The sequence below is a fragment of the Meleagris gallopavo genome, chromosome 5 (assembly GCF_000146605.3).
Source record: "Meleagris gallopavo isolate NT-WF06-2002-E0010 breed Aviagen turkey brand Nicholas breeding stock chromosome 5, Turkey_5.1, whole genome shotgun sequence".
NCBI lineage: Eukaryota > Metazoa > Chordata > Aves > Galliformes > Phasianidae > Meleagris > Meleagris gallopavo.
This window is the reverse complement of record NC_015015.2, coordinates 30,533,464-30,550,614: the sequence shown is the minus strand read 5'-3', so window position 1 is coordinate 30,550,614 and position 17,151 is coordinate 30,533,464. Positions and strand designations below refer to the sequence as shown.

Here is a 17,151-nt window from a genome sequence, read left to right as displayed (position 1 = left end):
AAACTTAAAATATTTTTTAAAATAAGTTTTGCCTCTTATATGCATTAACCATATGTACATTAACCATTATGTATTTTATATGCGGCTCAAGAAAATTCCTCTTCACTCAGTATTGCCTAAGCAAGCCAAGAGGTTGGACATGATTTAAATCGAGTTTAATCTCTCCAGTCTGTGCTGGAGATTGATTCAGCTTCAGTGCTGAATGTACTGCAAGCAGAGCCTAAGTCGTGTAATAATATGTTGACTTTTGCATGCAGTTGCATGCAGAATGAGAATTGACTCCATGTGTGATACACTGATCAGAGCCATAAATACTGAGAATCCAAAGTGTTTGGTACTTGGGCAAAGGCTTAGAACAAAGAGCAAATTAAAATAGAAGAAAGGATAGTGCAAAAAATGTTTTCTACTTATCACATACATTTTTATTGAGATTTCATCTTCATTAACAGTGAAAACATGAGCTGAAAAGAATGTTTCCTCTTGAGCTATTTATTTTCTGCAGTAAACTGCTAAAAGGCAATATTGGTAGTATTAGGATCCTACGAAGTAGGAAAGAAAAGGCAATTGTAAAGTTAATTGCTTAGGTGGAAAGATCTTTTCAAGGTGAACCAGAAATCCAAAAGATTTACCATAAAGGGAAGAAATAAACGTAATGGAAAGAAAACACTGTTTTGTCAAATATCCCTGCAAAGTGCCTGATTACGATGACCTCTAGAATCAAGAAATCAAGGTGTAATTTGTAGGACAAGTGAATATGCAGGACTTTGAGGTGCTTGCTTAGATGAATAAATGCAGAAATGCAAGATCATCTTTAAATACAGGTGTCTTTGTACAGCATTCCATCTTGTCTTCAGACATTCTAATTTGTCAAGATCTCTCTGCAAGACCTCTCCACATTTGAGGGAGTCAACAGCTCTTCTCAGTTTAGTGTACTTTCAAATACTTTATCCAAGTAATTGATTTAAAAAAATTAAAGGGAACTGGCTCTAAAATGGAGCCCTGCATAATCTCGATTGTGACTGGCTGCCACTAAATGGGAGATAACCCTCTTTACTGCAATGCTTTGAGCCCAACCTATCAGCCAATACAAATTGGCACTATCTGCCTGGGCGAAAGTAAGGAAATAATAGCTTGTATTGGACATACGAAAGAAAGTTAGAAGAACTTTATTCTTTTTTAAAGCAATAAATATAGGTTTTTATTTGTTATTCTTCTTTATATTGTCATTTAAAATATTTTCTGCATAGTTATTCTTGAAGAATATATAGATTTATAGACTGAGAAAATTTACAGTCCGCGTATGGGAATATGTTCATGGACCTCACAAAAAGGAGCAGATCTTACTCTCACATCTGGCAGTCATTTGTTCATCATGGAGTTCTGCATCTGAAAGTCTTGCATAATGAATATGCAGGGCCAAAATCATTCTGGGTGTAACAGTACTGACGTCAATTCCCTTACACCACGAATGAATTTTTTGTGTGGAATGCAAACTGTTTTCATGACAGACAGGGAAACAATTCAGCATGGATGCATCTTCTTATTTTCCTTTAACAGCTGGCAGCTGGTAGACATTGGTGTACTGGCCAAGTACAATAAATGAGATGGACAATGAAAAAGAACAATTACAAATGAAGAAGGTTGCTCAGATAAGAATGAGTCTATATGATTTTTCCTGCTTGGAAAGAGAAGGAGAATAGGGGGAGATGGTGAAGAGAAATGATCATTTTTAGGAAGCAATTGTATAGTCATATTTTTCACAACAAACAGAAGCAGATAATCATTACCCATGATAGCCACTTCCAGACTAATTTTCTTCTTAGTGTGGTCATAGAATCATAGAACTGTTCAGGTTGGAAAAGACCTTAAAGATCAAGTCCAACCCCAGCCTAACCATGGTATCCTAACTCTAACAACTACCACTAAGAGCCACAGCTAATGCTTCATAGTGTTTAATATCTTCATTAGTGATACAGATGAGGGGTCAGAGGATACCTTCAGAAATTTTGCAGGATATTACAGTATGGGGAGGAACAGCTGACACAACAGGTGATTATGCTGCCATTAAGAGAGATCTCCACAGGCTGACAGGAATCTCATAAAAGATTCCAAAAAGTGAAGTACAAACTCCTGCACCTGGGAAGGAATAACTCTGTAAAACAGTGCAAGCTGGGGCAACTGGCTAGAAAGCAGTTTTGCAAAATCTAAATTGTACATACTGGCAGACAAGTTGAATAAAAGCCAGCAATGTGGGCTTGTAGCAAAGAAGTCCAAAACAACATCCTGGTATACAGTAGAAAAGCATTGCCAACAGGCTGGGGAACATGAACTTTTCCCTCTACTAAGTATTGGAAAGGCCATATTTGGAATATTAGGCCCAAGTACAAGAGACATGGACTTAGTGGATTGAGTCTGGCAGAGGGCCATGATAATGATTCAGTAACTGGAACATCTGCTGTGCAAGGAGGGTGTGAGAGAACTGGGATTTTTCAGCCTGGAGAGGAGTAGGGTCAGAGTGGAACGAGACTGTTTGCAGTATTTCTCAATGAATAAACAATGGTCACAAACTGAAATACAGGAAATTCCATTTACACATAAGAACAACCTTTCTACAATGGAGTGAATTATCCAGAGGGGTCATCTTGGAGATATTCAAAAGCCAATTGACAAAGCCCTGAACAACCTGCTGTAGCTGGCTCTGCTTGAGCAGGCGGCTGGACTAGATGATGCCTAGAAATCCCTGCCAATGTTAGCTATCTGGATTCTACAAAATGCAGCTAAGTTTTCTATCAGGCTCTGGATAGCATAGGAGTCATTGCAAGGTCCTATGGGTATGGTCAACACAGAGTATAGGACAAAGATTTTATTTATCTTAGATTGAAACGGAGTGGCAGCATGATTCTGTTTTCCTTCCCTACCTCTTCATGCCTCTGTGCTACTGTACAAAAGGAATTCCTGAATTTCCTAGACAGAGGCTGCAATTGCAACTGCTACTTACGGTAGCCACAAAATTAAGAGGTTATAGCAGTCACATCTTAATCCAAAATGTTAAATCAAGTCCTTGCAGATAGGAATAAAACTGAATTTAAAACATTTTTTAAATTTTGTGTAAGTCTTTTGTAAAGACCAGTAATTGTGAATACACCTGATTTGTGTATACTTTTCTTAAATTTCAGTTGCTTTACAATGTTCTTTCTTTAATTCTATTTCTACCAACATCAAGCAAGCATCAGTGAGTGTCAATGGGTGCCATTTTTTCCACATGGAGGAATTCAGTGCCACTGCTTTGCTTTATACGCACTTCCATGTGAAACACCATTGTGTCCGACTGCCCCTCTCCTGCCATCTGTTGCGCAGCAGCAACATGTCATGGAATATTTATGGGAAGGTTCAACCTCTACTGCCATACCACCACCATCTGCCTCTGACTGTGTCAGCCAACATAATAAAATAGAAGGCATTACTTTCAGGGCAGTACTTGTATGCATATATATATATATAGATATGTGTGCTTATATATATATATACGTATACGTATATATATGTGTATATATATATTTATACACACATGCATATACACACACAAAAATGTATACAGTTACATATTTATAAATAATATATTAAGGATATAGCCTTAATAATGGATATATTGGAACTGGCTTATGAACTTACATTTTTATCTTGTTCAGCTGACTTACTTCAACAGAAACTTAAATGAATTTAATTGAGCTACAGCTATACAGACCAGTAATACGAAAATATCTCTGTGTGCATACATATAACTTTTAATTAAACTCAGATTATTTTTTTTTTAATTCAGCAATTTCAGAATGCAAAATTCAATGTTTGCAACTTCAAACACTAAACAAAAAAATAACATTCTCAGTCTAGTCACAGTTAACCACATAGTGACTAAAAATAGCATCAGCTGGTCCTCAGGATGTATCCACAATAACAGACTACTCAAAATGTTGTGCTGCTATTCCCTACCTAATACTATGCCTACAACAAAATGCGGAAGTTTAAAATATCTCTGTAATTATGGTAAACAGACAACAATCAGTAAAATTGCAGAGTACTGTCTGCTGTTCCTAACCTACAGGTTGTATATAGAAAGCTAAATTAAACAATTCTGCCTGCTTTGGGTAGTCATATACATACTAGATCCAAGTGCCTGTAAAGCATAGGGAAATTATATTTTGAGTTGGATATAAATTCAGCCCAGGCTTTCTTGAATATTTGTATATGAATTTTAATTCCAAACAATTGCTGTATGTTTTGTGTTTCCTTACTAACTGTGTCAAGAATTTTCACAGATATTTTTAAATGTAGGAGTCATTAAATATAATGACACTACTTCCTTTTACTTGCTTACTGTGGAATTGTGATATTACTCAGTGTCCAAAAACGTTTCTGCTACACTCAAGTCAAATTCCGTGTTGAATTGAACACAAGAAGAGGCACATATCTTCATGTTCCTCTCTGCTTGCATTCTGAGGAAAGTACTTATTTTGGAGCATGGCTTCCATCCCATATGGCCTGTGACCTTCTGCTTACGTACTGTGGCCTCTGAGTGAGAACAGGAAGAGGTGAATCAATCAACTGCTCTCTGAATCATAATCCTCTCTGGATTTCTCTATGGAAAAAGGAAAAAAAAAAGAAAGAAAAAAAAAGGAGATAACTATTAGAGCAGAAACATTCCTTGAAGCTACCTCTGCAGCTGCTGTGAAGAGGATTCATCAGCATGATTATAAAGATGAGTGTAATTGTTGACAAAGAAGTTTTACAGTCACAGATTGAGAAAATCTCTGCAACTTATCTGCCTTATTCTGTCTCCAGAACTTTCCCTTGTATCACACTCTGAATAAAGACTTCCCGGTCTGTGTTGCTGGGAAGTTTAACCCAAGAATAGATGGAGCAAAATTTCATTAGGGATGTCAGCATCCAGTCATCAAAGTGCAACTCAGATTTGGTAGAAATTCATATTCATCCTATGTAGGAATAAATGGCTACTGAGTATGTACTACATTGTTAATAAGACTTTAATCTTTACTGACACATTCCTTGTTGTTCAATCTAAAGCAGTAAACATCATTTTAAAAGTATAATGTCGAGAGACAAATTTTTGCAAGTTACATGGGATTTGGAGCATCCAGTTTGTGCTCTTTTGTCAAAAATTAGAATTATTTAAGAAAGTGATAATGTGACTAGAAACTTACAAAAATACTTGCTCTATTAAGGATGTACAGTAGGCTTCAAGGGTATACAAGTCTGATTCCTGGAAATCTGTGAGGTGTGTTACATACCCGTAGAATGCTTTGCATCAGAAGGGACCTTTAAGATCATCTAGCTCCAACACCCTGCTGTAGGCAGGGATATGTTCCTCTAGATCAATTTATTCAAAGTCCCATCCAGCCTGACCTTGAATGCTTCCAGGGAAGAAGCATTCACAACTTCACTGGGTAACCTGTTCCAGTGTCTCACCACCCTCACAGTAAAGAATTTTTTGCTGATATCTACTCTAAATCTACCCTCTTCCAGTTTAAAGCCATTTCCCGTCATTGTGTTGCTATCTGCCCTTATAAAAAGTTCCTCCCCAGCTTTTCTGTAGGCCCCCTTTAGGTACTGGAATGCCACTATAAGGTCTGCTTGGAGCCTTTTCTTCTCCAAGGTGAAGAGCCCCACTGCAGAACCTTGCACTTGGCCTCGTTGAACTTCGTGAGGTTGGCATGGGCACACCTCTCAAGCCTGTCCAGGTCCCTCTGGATAGCATCTCTTTCCTCTAGTGTGTTGACTGCACCACTCAGCTTATTGTCATCTGCAAACTTGCTGAAAGTGCACTCAAATCCCACTGTCCATGTCTCCTACAAATGTGCAAAATAACACCAGTTCCAACACCAATCCCTGAGGAATGCCACTTATCACCAGTCTCTACTTGGACATTGAGCCATTGACAGCAACTTTCTGATAGCTATGAGAAGTGTATAGACTTTGATAATCATTCTTCTGCAAATGTAGGAAAAGCTGTCCTTCCTCATGTTAGAGAAAAACTTGCACCATATTCTTCCGGAGACAAAAATCTGTCTCCAGAAGAATCTGTCAAATGTTTATTTTATGAATCAGGCTGTAAGAAATACTGAATTTCAGAGTAAACATTCTTTGAGTTTCATCTCACAGATGAATTAGACCATTTCTGTATCAGATACTCTCAAGATTTTTGTAAAGTAGCCAAAAAATCTGAGCCATATGTTCAGACATGCTTAAAAACAGTAGTGAAATTGTAGTATCCAAAAATAGTTCTGTTTTCCTCATCTGAGGAATTATTTTTTTTACCTGGAATTTTATCACTATTTTGAGACAGATAGCAAGAGCTAACATAACAAAATGACTGTAAAAACTACATTATCAGTGCCACAAGTGACCATGCTTTGGCTTACTTCCTTACTTCAGGAAATTGTACAAAAAAATTGACAAGTACATACAGTCATAACTGATCAATTTCCATGCAAACTCCTGAAAACTTCTTGAAATTGATTCCTTCACTCAGCTGCTATTTCCCTTGAGCTATTTTGAGGAGAAGGGGGGGGAAAAAGCCCTTAATGGCTCTGCTTCCGGTAGTTCCTTCCTGCCTGCCTGCCTTTACTGAAAATTTGTTTTTCTTATGATCCTGTTGAAAACTAAAATAATATAGAAAATCAATCTTTGTATCATTTATGTATAAAATCAAATGCAGACTTAGATTAAGAGATTTTAACACTCCCTAGTCATGCTACTTGTGATGTCTTTCCCCAGTATAGCTGTTAGTTCTGAAGTTCTGTGTATGTTCTCTCTTCCATTTGACTGTATTATCTCATAGCCAAGTAGGTTTTCATTAACAAAGGCGAGGAACTCATTTCAGTGATAACATATGAAAAGAACTTCATATCTGTAGAGGTTATGTAGAGAATGCTAAAATTAGATGTTTGCTATCTTGTTGCTTACGGTCAGTAAAAGGAACTTTGATTTGGAGAATCTTACTCCCATTCACTGTGTTTTTATGCATGGATGTAAATAATTCTCACAGTGTAGGAGACAGTGAAAAACCAAGTCTCTCTGCCTCACTATTAAAATTGGATTTTTAATTCCCGTTCTGGTAATTTCCATAGACTTTTTCCATATATTTTGTATGTGATATTAATGTTGGTAGAAAAAAAGCCTTTCCTTCAAGTTTAATTGGTGATTGCAGATGACATTATACATTCCAGTTTGAAAACAATCCCAGTTAATTACTTGAAACATTTATTTCCTTGATTAAACATCTCATGAGGACATTACATAAATTTTCATTGGGACTTAGGCTTCTGAATGCAGAAGTCACTTTTGAAAAAAAGCTTAGATGACTGACCTGGATATGTTCTGAAAATCATCCTTTATTAGCTTTAGCATTAAGAAAAAAAATGAAGTACATATTCCTGTAATAGTTTATCAAGTTCTGTCTAACAGAGAATCAGAAATCTTCTAAAATGTGCAATTACAGAGAGGCATAAACTTTGAGACATTTTTGTGGTTTCAGAGAAAACTGACTTGAGTACATACATCTGGAAAGTCCCACCAAAAAGCCACTTCTGTATTTTCAGGAAATTAAAAAAAGGGCCCACTACAAATCTTCAGTTGTCCTTTGTTTGTTTATTTTAAGCCACATAATAAGTGGACATTTGTACATCTTAGGTACAGGATTTGTACCAAAAGACATTGTTTGAAGATAAAAGGGTAGTTCACATAAACAACTGTTTTTAACATTTTTGAGACAATTTGTAATGGTCTTCTATTCTGTGAAACTATGGATAGTGGGGGGATTTCAGAGCTCTGCAGCTGTGGAACCAAGCCACAGTAACAGTCCTTTTTCTGAAATTACCAATTTCAAATATAACCTGATGTTTGAAAAAGATATACTAGAAGATGCTCCTGAATGGTCTTGATAAAAAAGGTGACTGATAGGGTAGTATCCTGAGTTAGACAGCTATTCTTGAGTTTGAGAACATCTATCCTAGATCAGAAAGTCTCTGTAGCACCACATCCTGTCTGCAGCACTGGTCAATTAACAAATAGCTACAGGAAAATGTAAGAACAGGACAAGTATATTGTCAGTATTAGCTGGTAGTTGGAAAATCCTGACATCCAGCAGCTTGTAATTCAGAGATTTCTTTACATAATAATAGAAGAGCCTTATTGGGTTTGTTTCCAACGATGTCCATAACTAGGTGCTTAAGAAGAAGTAGAATCAAGAAAAACACATACTTTCCTGCACCCTCCCACCCTCTTGATACATTTAGATTGAAAGACTTCTTAACTCTCATATAGTTTGCTTGTTCAGTTCCGTACCAGCAGATCTCCAAGCATGAGTAAAAAAACTTCCAATCCTGAGACAAAAGTTCTGGAAGAGTTGAAAACAAGATTTTTTGTAATGATACTGATATCAGGCAGTTGTTGCTGAGCCATCTTTGCTGCTTTGTGGTGAAGAAAGTGGGAATTCTGTAGGATAGAAAGAAAAGGGAATTAAAAGAGAGCATTCCTCACATTGACATGACTAGTACACGTTGTTGAATGTCCAGTAGTACTCATTGACATTGTTCCTTTGTTCAAAAACATCTCTAGTGTTGTGAAAAGCCATCTTCTGATAATGTAAGATGCTTTACTAATAATGAAGTAATACTTAATACTTAAATTGATACTTTACGTTTTCTCTTTTTAGGAAAATGAGCCAAAAGGTAAGAGATTGCTTGGAACGAGTATTTTCATAAGTCTTTAATTTTGCAAAATGTAAGTAGTAATATGGATTTACAGCAAAACCACCCTATCATGCTTCTGTTGTGCTCTGCTACTCCCACATAAAGCATAATGCTATGTGCAGCATGATGTCTACACCTCACATAAGTCTCCATTTCGATAAGATGTGACAGCTGAACTTGCACACAATATTATGCCTTACTGAAATATTAGGGTTTGTTTTGCATAGTGACATGCTGATAAACAATTAACTGCTTTTACAGTAGGTCCTAATTCATTGGCCTCTACCTATGCTATGTCTACATAAGCCAAATTTAGATTATATTGCAACTTGTATCTTCTTGTGTATGCATATACAAAGGACGATTAGCTGTAAAGTCTTCTATGAGACATTTTATATGGAAAAATACTTACAGAATATATCAGGTTGCACAAGACAGCTGCCTAAATTCTGGAATTAATATCTGCTAACCATTTATATGCCAAGATTCTCATATCTGCTAACCATTTATATGCCAAGATTGTCACTCACAGTTAATTTGTAACTGTATCCAGACCACAAAAGCAAAAACATTATTTAGTGAATAAGACATTTCTGATCCATAGTCACATGGGTACTAAATAGTATACCAGCCTAACACAAGCATGTTATTATGCTTTTTCCTTGCTTTACCAATCCCTGTAGGATGCCATACCCTCACTCTAAATTTCAGATGTCTTTTTCTAAGTGGATGCTTTTTTTTTTTGTGATGATAAAGATGATTCATGCAGTCTCCTAAGCATATGCAAGACTTTTCAGAACAGAGTGGATACTTCTGCTTTAAAGCCACTCAATGCTGTTCCGTAATTATATAAGATTTTATCAAAAGGGGATTGGGAAAGGCTGTTCTTTCCAGAGAACTGAAAGTATCATGATCTCTAAAGACCTCAAAGTAAAAAAAGATATAAATACAGATTTACTCTCTTTGCAGCAGAATAAGAGGTAGCTTCTGACATAATTCCCTTTGTGACGGTATGAAATATTCTACTATCTTCCTTCTTTCAAATAAGTGCAACTTTCTTTTCGAAAACATTATTCTATGAAGATACGGAATCAACTGTACCTAAAAGTTGGAAGCTCTTTAGGGCATTTGTAATCTGTCTTCAAGCCTTAGTGAACACAGGGAATCTGTACCACTGCTGAAGTCCCTTGGTGCTACCACAATAAAAACAAGAGTGATTGTGGTGAGTAGATGTGACCTATATTTTTATCTATATTGTCGCTTTTGGATTTACACTTGTATTTAAATTTCTCTCCTCTTTAAACATCTCTCCCATAGACCACAATTTGTGTTTCCCCACCCTGTCCTTTACTTTGTATCTCAATCATAGTAAGGGTTGTAAAAGAGTGCCCTGTTGAGAGAAATGAGAAATAGCCTAGGCTGTTTCATTAGAACAAGGGAATTTTGCTGCTTCATATACCAAGAGGCTTTGTCCAATAAACTAATCAGTGGCTTTATTTCTCTAAATGCATAGATGCACTGAACTCCTGATTCCCTACCACTTAACAAGGTTGATGAGAGTCAGCAAATGGCTTATAGCTTAATTTATATATCCAGTAATTCCTGTGGCTTGTAGCTTAATTTATATTTCCAGTGATTCCTCTGAGGATCTGAAAGGATAGGGAGAAATAATATTCACCCACCTTGTCACCTATGTGCATTGCCTTTTTTTTACCCCTGCACAGCTTTTCATTGTCTAATGAACGTGGTGGTCATTACAGAGCTGTAGTAGTTCAGCTGCCAAGCCATCTTTTCCTGTGGGAGCTGGGAGTTCTGTTAGTAAAGGTATCTTCTACATATTCAGATTCAAAGGTTATTACCTGCTTTTAAGTTCAAGACAACAGCAAGTACAGCAAACTCAGTGCTGCTAATACAGGATCCTTTCTTTGAAGTTTTAGCCCGAAAAGACACCATTTCCATTTGGCAGCAGTAGCTGATTCACATGTTATCTGAAGCTATGCTTCATCTTCTGGAAACTGGAGGAGCCTAGATTTGTCACTTGAAATGTCAAAGCTTTTTGGGTCGCAAGAATTGAAAAGGCACGGGAAGTAAAGCCAGTTCTAACTTTTATAATAACAGTAGCAAGATCTCTGAAATCAGGAAGAACAAGTCTTGGGATGTTTTAAGTGCCAGTGTAGTTTCAGCCTATATCTATTAAAAAGCATATGTAATTCAAACAAAAAACACCACTACTTTATGTTTCTTATTCTCCTCACAGTGTCATATTATTCTTATTGTACAGTTGGTGCTATGAGATGCAGCCAAAGACAGTGGAAAGTTCTGCATAGGTATAGACACACAGAGAAAAGGCTTGTCTCCTCCCTGAAGAAGAGAGCTATGTAACTGTGTACATCTTACACTAACTTATAAATAATGAATGTTCTGTGAGACTGGAGCCTATCAGGTACTCATCATTGACAAATTTGCCCAAAAAAAGAATCAAAAAGAATCAAAATTCATCACAGAATGGTCTGTAAGATATTTTGAAAACAACCTGACATCGTTATTATTACATCCTTATCTCTAAATTGGAGGGGATTTGAAGGTTGGACTATACAGTGAATAAAAAATCAGTTGGACAGCTGCAACCAGAGGATTGCGGTCAGCAGCTCTGTGTCCTGGTGGAGGCTGATCACAAGTGGTATCTCACAGGGGTCCATCTTGGGACCAGTGCTCTTCAACATCTTTATCAATAACACAATGGGATTGAGCATACCCTCAGAGAGTTTGCTGATCACACCAAGCTGAGTGATGCGAGTGATAAAATAGAAGGAAGGGATACCATTCAAAGGGACTTAGACAAGCTTGAAAAGTGAGCCCACATGAACCTCATGAGGTTCAACAAAGGCGAGTGCAAGGTGTTGCATATTGTTGGAGCAGTCTCAGGTACGTGTACATACTGGGAGAAGGACTCATTGAAAGCAGCCCTGCTGAGAAGGACTTGGGAGTCCTGATGGAGGAAAGGCTGGGCTTGAGTCAGCCCAGAAGGTTTAATTGTATCCTGGACTGCATCAAAAGAGGGATGGCCAGCAGGGTCAGGAAGGTGATTGTTCACTACTACATAGTAGTGAAGTGCCTCATCTGGAGTATCGCATTCAGATCTAGGGCCCCTAGTGCATGAATGTCATACAGCTATTGGAGTGCATACAGAGGAGAGCCACAAAGATGATCAGAGGACTGCAGCACCTCTCCCACAAAGACAGTCTGAGGGAGCTGGGCTTGTTCAGCCTGGAGAAGAGAAGGCTCCAGTAGGGAGACCTTATTGTGGCTTTCCAATACTTAAAAGGAGCTTACAAACAGGAGGGAGGCTGACTTTTAACATGGTCTGATAGTGATAGAGCAAGGGAGAAGAGTTTTAAACTAAAAGAGGGAAGATTTAGATCAGATGTTGGGGGGAAAATTTTCACTGAGAGGGTGATGAGGCTCTAGCATAGAGGTATCCAAGACCAGGTTGGATGGGGCCCTAGACAGCCTGATCTAGTGGGTGGCAACTTCTACAGCAGTAGGGCTGGAGCTAGATGATTTTTAAGGTTCCTTCAAACACATGCCATTCTATGATTCTATGATTCTATTATTATAATGCAGTCAGAATATTGTTTTTTGCTCAGAATTAAGTTAAATACAAAATGTAAAGCAATAGCTGCATGTTTATAAGCACAATCACTTAATGGTAATACAAAGAATTTAATTGAAGGACAGTTAGTGACCTAATGTCTATTAAAATGGTCTTATTTGGCCTGTTCTCAGGAAATGTACCTTGAATCAGACCAGCAGTCTGGTGACCTCACTAACTACTGAACCATATGAGACAGACATGAAAGTGAGGATTCAAAAAAAATATAAATGTGGAAAATGTAGTCTGAGAGCAACACTCAAAAAACTAAGGTGAATGATGTGTTTGTAGATATAGAAGTGTAACTTTGACACAATGGCAGATGGGTAAAAGTGTTTTACCTTCATGTGCACTGTTTGAGGACTAATCTCAGTCTTACCAGTGAATTTGTGCTAGAAAAGAAAGCCTAAGAGGGATCACACAGTCTTGTGTTCAGAAAATAACAGGTTTACTGTCTTAAAAAAAACAAAAACTTTTAGTCAGGTATGTGGTTATGATGGCAGATTTAGAAAATTATTGGTAAACTATAATAGGTTGTAATTTTAAGAATGACTGAATATCCTTTATTGGTGGTGTCTTCTATTGCATGGGTTGAAGTCTCAACCTGACTTCAAATGTTTGTGTCTACTCGAAGTGCTCATTATATTCATTTTTTGGCACAAAAGTTGTTTTTGTTTGAAGAGATGTGTAAAATGTTGGGAACTATTTTAGTTTATTCATTGAATGTAGCCTTATTTATTTGTGAGTCTATCTCTATAAGCAAATAATTATTCCTATTTGAAAATGTGAATAGTTAACAAAAAAATTCCACTAGTGTTTCATTTGAGTCCTTTTTAAGGATGCATAATGCAAAATTTGGAAAAAATGTAAGTTGGACATATTTCATCCAATTTTGGAGATGAGATCACTTTCCCTCACAATACTTGAATTAAGAAGTTGAAGATAAATCACTAGTATGATAATTCTAACTATTTTTAATGTATACATAGGAAAAAATGTCTAAATTAGATTTGACAGCACTTGTGAAAACTGGCAGTGACAGCTGTCAAATAGGAAAAGCATAGTAGGGAAAAAAACCTGGCAAAATGACCTCCACCTCATAGAACCAGAAGAAAGGGAGTTCAAGTCATATATACCTAAGCAGTCTAAGGGAATTTGTCTCATATTTTGGCTAGAGAACTGCCAGACAGCATGTGCATTTAGTCTTTTGTTTGGAGAACAACAGCTTGACTTCTTTCTCCTGTAACAGTACCCAAAAAAACGATGGAGCCCCAGCTGTAAAGCTGGCCTTGTGCCATTTAGATTGGAGTGTGAACCCACAAACAGCAGCACTAGTGAAGAAGATATGAGGTATGGTGGAATGCAGCCCTCAGAGCCTCCCTGTCAGAGAACGTTTCAATGACACTACATTTCCTGCTCAGCTAGGAGTGCATCCTTCCCAATCATACCTATACTAGCAACAGACATGAGCAGATTACATGTGTGAAGTGTGCCTTTCAGCAGATTCCCTGCAGTGATGGAGAGGTGACGCATCACATCTTCTCAGTATTTCACCCGAAAGCAGACTGATCAGCTGAGGAAGAGAAATGAGCAACAGTAATTCCCCTCAGAATATTTGCATCCTCCTCCCAGTACTTCCTCATAGTCCTTGTTTGCCATATTTTCTTTCTGAATACAGAACTTCAAATATATGTCTGCATAATTCACTTTTTTTGTTGCACAGCTTCTTCTGGGAGTTTTTGTACTACCCTTATTCTGCTTTAGCAAGAATCTTTCTGTTTCTCATACAGGAGACTAACCAAGAAAAAGAAAGAGCCCTTTTTCTCCAGGAATAACATAGAAAAATAAATATAAAGCCTTCCTAGCAATTTTGGCACATCCAGAATGATCTTTAGTCTTCAGTGTAGCTCTAAAAAACTTTTACCTACTTTTTCTTCTGACCAGTTCTATAAATCTACCCAAAGTACCAACTTGAGCACATAACAGCAGTTCTAAGTGCCTCTAAATTACCTTCAGAAAATACCTGAGATACCTCTCTTCCATTTACATGCCTGATTAAGTGCTTATTTGCTATGTAGAGCAAAGCTCTTGCTATGAAAGTTCTGTTTGCTTAACAATTATCTTTTTGAACTAGAGCAAAGCGAGAGGTTTCTACTCTGGTATTTCCAAATCCCTCCTTGGCAGTGTTAATCAATCCAAAAGCCTTTTTCTCCTTTAAATAGAAGATGGAATTTATGAATGCAACAAATCAGGGTTGTTTTTCTGTTGTTTTTTTTTTTTTTTACTTTATGTTATCATTTGAGGAGTCTCTAAATTTCTCTAATACGAAGACACTGACCCCAGGCCAGCTTAGCAACTCTGCTCTACTTCAATGAGATAAAACTGGATTGCTGATAGGCTTTGTATAAAGGCAATTCCCAGGCAGTCAGGGGCAGCTTCTGTGGCTACAATATATTCCCCTTTCCCGAAGACTTGGCGTAAGCAGTTCTCTGGGAGAAAGTGGATATGTTTCTGTCAAATTCATCACAAAGTTGTGGTTAAGCAGTTGACCATGGCTGAACATAGTGGTTCTTTAATTTGTCTAAATAAAAAGTCCTTTTCTTTGCCCACTCTTTCTTATGTAAAAAAAAGAACTTTTATTAGCTGTGTTAATCTTCCTCTTACCAAAGTCTCACTTCCTTGTGATTTGAAGTGTATCTCACTGTTAGCTGATATATATATAAATAACTATAAATCAATTAGAGACTAATCCCAGACAAGATCACAACTGAGATTTAAAACTCAAAATTATATAACTCAGAGCAGAATCCAATGTTTCAATCTCTTCTATCCAAAATGATATAAATCTCTCATGAACGTGGCTAAAATTCTGCAACATAGAGACAGGTCCAGTTATTTCCTGTCTCTTCCTAGCTGTCTTCTTGGCTTTAGTCTCATTGTTTTAATTTTCTCACACTGCATTTCTCCATCTTTAAAATGGTGTTAAATTTTACATTTTTGTAAAGTAGCATGAGATAAAACAGTTAAATATTTCAGTAGTGCCTGACTTTTATTAGTGTGTGGCTGGTATTGATTTCATTTCATGCAAATGTTCTTACATGTTATATGAGATATGTATGGTAACTGTTGAGTCATGGCCTGAGCCACTGATAGAGCACTCAGGAAAAAGACCTGGTCAGCCCTGAGAGCACAGGTGAAGGCAATTCACATGTATGACCGAAAGGGGTGGAGCCTGGCTGCACCTCTCTTAGACCCCTTTTAATGGCTGACTGTCAGTAGAGAAAGGTCTCTTTCTGGAGGTCTTTCCTTAGGGAAGCTTTCCCTTACAAACCTGGGATCTTCTGATACAGGTGAGCAATCTTCCTTTATAGCATCTTTCTCTCATGCTAGTCTCTCTGTTGTCACTCCTTTGTTGCTAATGCCTTTCTCATCATATTGATCTGTCCAATTGCTACAAGATGCTTTAGTCCTCCAATCAGGATTTCAGTGTAAGGAAAAAGTCACCAGCTGAAGTGCTTAAATGGATAAGGATGGGCTTTGACCCAGTGATAAGTGGGTAATTTGTAAAATAAAACCATTCTGTGTTGTAGTTTTACTTGATAGTGGCTTTATGTATGAGTTATAAAACATATTTGATACAAGATGACTATTTGCTTTCTGTTTTTTATTATAAAAAAAAAAATCAAACAATTGTATCTGCTCTTTGGCTATGCCCAGCTGTAGAACCCAACTGCCTGTGCTGTCATATTACGCAGCCTATTGCAGTATTCTGCCAGACAACCTCTAAGTATAATTTAGGAGTCAACATAGCCTAGTTACCACTTCCAGTAGTGGTTTGCATATAGCCACTGACTTGGAAGGGAAGAGAGAGGTGTTAGCAGTGCTGATAGGATGAGGCCATGCCAGTTGGCTCAGGGCCTGGAGACTATACTGCGGCACTGTGAAGTAGGAAAGAGAAGGGAAGTGACTAAAATCTGTTATTGGTGCAAACTTTTGTTTAGAAAGATCTTGGTTTAAAAAAAAAAAAATCTGAATGTATTCACTTAGTTATTTTTTGTGGGTGGCATCACTTTTGAGCTGTGAGTGCTGTTGATACTCAGTTCTAAAGTCAGGATTTAGCTTCTTTTTAATTGACTTACAAAATAGCAGGAAATCATGCTTCAGAATATCAGAGGATTATGTTAAAAGTTTCATACTGGAAGTATTTTTTACCTCTATTATGCCTTATGCATAAAAACTTTAAGGCAATTGTACAAAAATTAAATCTTACAAGCTTAACATGAGATGCTGATAACTGTTTTGTATCTCGAAGCTGGCAATGAAGGAAAGTGCTGACTTCAGCTTGGCTGGATCTAAACTTTTAGACGTTCCAGTTGTAGGTCCACGCATCTCAGGATTCTTTTTGGTGCTGGAGATCTTTTGTCACACATCAGTGATGCCTGATCTATATTTGACTATTTTTTATTTGTATACGTGATTCTATCTATATCTATGTGCAAGATAACAGTTTTTGAATACCGAGGATATCCAAAGGTTCAATGTCCCTGGCCTGAGAAAAATTGGGTGGTTGATCAAAGTTGACCTACACTGACTTTCAGCAGTGTGGAAGGGCACAAGTTGCTGTGGTTACGGAATTCCCATAACCTTGCTTGAGTCTAACTTTCATCATAGGAAAGCATGTTGCAGGTTACTGTTTAGAACTAAGCACGTTACCAGCAGCAGTTTTTGTAG

The 17,151-nt window shown here is 37.3% G+C and overlaps 1 long non-coding RNA gene across 2 annotated transcripts; it reads right to left on the bottom strand.

The window, feature by feature from the left end:
• Positions 1 to 3,761: 3,761 nt before the first annotated feature.
• LOC104911158 lies at positions 3,762 to 11,905 on the bottom strand. 2 transcript variants are annotated; one of them, XR_793677.3, is made up of 3 exons: positions 9,870 to 11,905; positions 8,362 to 8,511; positions 3,762 to 4,636 (listed from the first exon to the last, which is right to left on the bottom strand). It is a non-coding gene; the product is annotated as an uncharacterized LOC104911158 (long non-coding RNA). The 2 variants fall into 2 exon arrangements; XR_793676.2 differs by lacking the exon at positions 9,870 to 11,905 and having other exon boundaries at positions 8,362 to 9,854.
• Positions 11,906 to 17,151: the final 5,246 nt, after the last annotated feature.